The following is a 5,161-nucleotide window of genomic DNA, read 5'->3' as shown; positions in this document are numbered from 1 at the left end:
AGGGGTAGACGTAACATAGTAAACGTAAATCCAGGACACTCCAGGATACAGTGGGTTACATTTCTTATGGTGCCTATAGAAAGTCTACACCCCCTTGACTTTTTTCAAAAATGTCTACCTTAAAGTTCAATCTAAAGGGATTAATTCAGATTGTTTTACTACAATGAAAGAAAGTTAAAGCACACTTTAAAAAATTAAGAAAAAAACAGTGACAGTTACAGTTAAGAAAAAAACAGTTATCGATTAGTAACACACTTTTAATGAAACCGGGTCCACTTGATCTCCAACATAACCTAATGAGCAAAAAAATATTACTTTGTACAAAACTAAGTCATTTCTCATGGCTTTCAAACACAACACAAATGGTAGGCAGAACAGGCAAAACAGTAAACATTATTCTCCATAAAAGATAAAAACTCAATTGAGTAAATCATAATAAACCAAATCAAAACATTTGGTCACAGCTGATACAAATGACTCCCATGATTGTGAACCTCTTCTGCACAAAACTTCTTTGTACAATTTTTCAGTCAGCAATCAATTCTTATTCATGCATAAGAGTGGTCACTTCTGAGTTGCTGTTTGCAAGAATGGACCAAGGACAAGGACAAAGGAGAGGTAGCAGGGCCCGTAGAGGAAAATAGTTCAGCTCTCAGGTCAAAGGGGAAAAAGGTCAAATAAAGCCTTTTGTTTCTGGATATTCATGCTCTTGACTGACATTCTTTCTGTATGGGACATCTTTGGTACAATCATTTTTTGGAAAAAATAGTACAACCCATGCTGTGCTAATATGTTGACTTGCCTTTAATGGTGCATACTATTATTCTAGTATCAACAAATGGCACAGACACATAAAAGCGGGTTGACCATGTTAGGTATATTGATAGTTGTAGTTAGTATTTATTGGGCCATCGTGTAATGATTGATTGAAATAACTTTTCATTAACAAGTTGTATGTTTTGATGGAGGTAGCTGATTTTGTCATATTTAATGTTTTGGGAGTCTTAATGCATTTTGCAAATGAAATGTGTCATTCTGGCCAACGTGTTTCAATTTGGGGCTGTGTGTTATTGTTGAAAACAGGGAATTCTGTTGGGACAGATGTGTTCAAGCATCCAAGGAAAAATGGTAATACTTGAAGGAAGCACGTTTGGCAGCTATTACAGCTGTGAATCATTTGGAATAAGATTCTACCAACCTTGCATAACTCTTAGGGCAACATATATTTTGAAAAACATTGCTTAAGCTAAATTTGGAAGGGAATATTTGATTGACAGCAATATTCAGACCCTGTCTCTGAGTTTCAAGTCAATACTGAGTCTAGACCACTCAGGAACACTGAATTTCTTTAAATGTAGCTAGGCAAGTCAGTTAAGAACAAATTCTTCTTTACAATGATGGCCTAGCAGGGAACGGTGGGTTAACTGCCTTCTTCAGGGCCAGAACAACACTTTTTAAAAACTTATTAGCTCAGTGATTAGATCCAGCAACCTTTCAGATATTGGTCCAATGCTCTAACCACTAGGCTACCTGCCACCCCTCTAACCACTAGGCTACCTGCCACCCCTCTAACCACTAGGCTACCTGCCACCCCTCTAACCACTCGGCTACCTGCCACCCCTCTAACCACTAGGCTACCTGCCACCCCTCTAACCACTAGGCTACCTGCCACCCCTCTAACCACTAGGCTACCTGCCACCCCTAACCACTAACCACTCGGCTACCTGCCACCCCTCTAACCACTAGGCTACCTGCCACCCCTCTAACCACTAGGCTACCTGCCACCCCTCTAACCACTCGGCTACCTGCCACCCCTCTAACCACTCGGCTACCTGCCACCCCTCTAACCACTAGGCTACCTGCCACCCCTCTAACCACTAGGCTACCTGCCACCCCTCTAACCATTAGGCTACCTGCTGCCACTTAACACCTCTTGGGAAGCCATTCTGGTGTGTCTTTGGCATCAACATTTAAGAAAAAAATTGAAATATAACAAATAATTAGGAGCAACAATAAAATAAAAACAGAGTCAGTATGCGGTTGGTTAGTCGAGGTAATTGAGTTAATAGAGGTAAAGGTAAAGTGACTAGGCATGGATAATAAACAGAGAGGAGCAGCAGGGGGAGTGGGGTGGGGACAATGCAAATAGTCCGGGTAGCTATTTGATTAACAATTACACACATTTTTATTCAAAATATACACCAGAATGGAGGTGCTAAGTGTTCCTGAGTGGTCTAATCTCAGTCCTGACTTAAATCTGCTTAAGAAATCTGAGACAAGGTTTAAATAATCGCTGTCCATCAAAAATAATCGCTGTCCATTAAAATTATGGATATATGTTGATATGTTGCCCTAAGAGTTGTGCAAAGTTGTGCAAAGTTGGTAGAATCTTAATGAAAATGATTCACAGCTGAAATGGCTGTCAAAGGTGCTTCCACAAATATTAACTCAGGGGGGTGGAAACTTATCCAATTATGATATTTCAGTTGTTTTATTTCGTGTTCATTTGGAAATGTTCTAGAAGGTTGTCTAATTTAATCCCTTTTTAAATTTAATTTTAAGGCAACAAAATGTGAAAACAAATATGATATGTTATGAATTGCAATTCATACAATATGTTACAGCTTTGCTAAATGTATGATATGTTACAAATTCCAATTTCCAATTTGTTGTGGCTAATTGGATAAGTCTCCACCCCCTGAGTTAATACTTGTGGAAGCATCTTTGACAGCCATTACAGCTGTGAATTATTTTCATTAAGATTCTACCAACTTTTCACAACTCTTAGGGCAACATATATTAATTCATCAAATGGCCACTGGACTATTTACATTGACAGCCCCACCCCCCCATTTGTTTTGTACACTGCTGCTATTCACTGTTTATTATCTATGCATAGTCACTTCCCCCCTACTTACATGTACAAATTACCTAAAAAGTAGTAATAGTTGCAAAGTTGCTAATGATCTAAAATGCAACCTTTGAGTTGCTAGACGTTCACGTTATATGCCAACCCATCAACCCCGACCAACCACCCTACTTTTGTTTTTGCCTTAAGTAACCTTCTGTCTTATGTAACCATACCAAACATACCATATCATACTAATTTGAGTGTCCCGGATGTAAATGTACTATGTTACATCTAGTCTATGAGACCAGGCTGGTCCCTCCTCTTTCTCTCTCCCCTTGCAACCCACCCTATCTCTGGAACAAAGTGCTTCTTGTGCTGCTGGGAATGTGCCTCGCTCCCTGCTGTGAACGGGTGCCATTAGCACAGTCTTGTGCTGCCCCCTGCGGAATATTCTATTTAATGACAGCAGGTTGGCTTGCCTCATCTTTTTCTTTGATTGATTGGGATACTAATGGTGATGATGCCTTCTGCCACACCCCTCTTGGTACAAACAAAGGCCGATTTTTCTGATTGCCTGGACAATCTAACTGACAGAAGTGTCCAATTTACAGTAGTTATTACAGTGAAAAAATACCATCCTATTGTTTTTTAAAAATTGTTATTTTTTACCTTTATTTAACCAGGCAAGTCAGTTAAGAACAAATTCTTCTTTGAGGAGAGTGCACAACAACAAAACTTTTATCACAGTAAATAATGTACTCGCATTCAGTAATCTTGCTCTGATTTGTCATCTTGAGGGTCCCAGAGATAAAATGTAGCGTAGTTTTGCATGAAAAAATCATTTTTTATATTCAGATGTAGGATTTGGGTCCTACAGTTTGAACCCCTGTTGTGTCTGGCCCCACAGCTTAGCGTCTTTTCTGTAGGGAAGCTAATTATCCATCATTTATGTCATTCCTGGGAATGTGCAAACTCAACATTTGTATTGCCATATAATTTTTGTGAGTTGTCTATACTTACGTCATTGAAAATTTATCAATTGACCAATTCGGCACATTTGGCTAGACTTGATACAAAATTCTGTGCAATAATGCAATGCTTCATTGGATCAGTTTGAAACGTTGCACATACACTGCTGCAATCTGGTGGCCGAAATCTAAATTGCGCCTAAACTCCTATGTGATTTAATGGCCTTACTCTTGCATTTCAAAGATGATAAAAAAATTATAATATAGAAATCACATGTTTTTTGTTTGTATTATCTTTTACCAGGTCTAACGTGTTATATTCTCCGACATTAATTTCACATTTTCACAAACTTCAAAGTGTTTCCTTTCAAATGGTATCAAGAATATGAATATCCTGGCTACAGGTCCTGAGCTACAGGCAGGTAGATTTGGGTATGTCATTTTAGGCGAAAATTTTAAAAAGGGTCAGTTCCTTTAAGGTGAAATCTAATTTTTAACCAAAGAAAAGGTAGACATTTTTTTCTCTTTCAGACAAAGGACAATTTCATAGTCTGGACTGGAGTAGAGCAAATATTGATTGAACATGATCTCATGCATTTGCATCCAGTGTTTAAAGACATGAGCTTTTAATCACTCTAATCTGATGTTGCCAAATGCATGACATTATGTTGAATGTACATTGTGACAGCGTTCTTATGTGTACTGAGCATGTTGAATGGATGTTTGCTCTTCCTAATGATACCATTGCAGACTATGACATTGTATTTTGTTTGACCCTGTCCATTTTCTTTGATCCATGAAATCTGAACCCTGCCATACTAGATTTGTTTGAATAGGTCACTATTTTGACATCATTTCCTGTCCTAGAGAGGAAATTCACGTTTAGAATGATGAAGGCTACTTATACATATTCACGAATTGGGTGTAGGAATTTCCACGTGGAGATGATACACATCAACAAATAGGGCTCTGACAGCTCTGTGTCGCTACCAACTGGGCACACTGAACCAACGTGGAATAGACATTGAATTTATGTCAGTGTCCAGTGGGTACCTAGAATGCTGACCTCAGTGTAGTTAGCTAGCTATCTTGCTAACCTTATCTAGCTAATGTTATCTGTTACAGCTATAAAACATTTTTTACAACACTTTATTAAAACAAATGTCTGGTTCTGAAGCTGGATAAGTCATAAGCATTGATTTAGGCCATACTTGGCCACATATGGACACCACTGGCCTATCTTTGACTTCGCCATCTAGTGTTATCTCAAGTTTTAGCATCTTTAATAAATTGTGGCCTCGAATCCGCCATAGAAATAGTTAGAAAGAATAAGATGAAGCTC

This window comes from Oncorhynchus tshawytscha, unplaced genomic scaffold, assembly GCF_018296145.1.
Source record: "Oncorhynchus tshawytscha isolate Ot180627B unplaced genomic scaffold, Otsh_v2.0 Un_contig_1741_pilon_pilon, whole genome shotgun sequence".
In the NCBI taxonomy this organism is placed as follows: Eukaryota; Metazoa; Chordata; class Actinopteri; order Salmoniformes; family Salmonidae; genus Oncorhynchus; species Oncorhynchus tshawytscha.
This window is presented reverse-complemented; position numbering follows the sequence as displayed.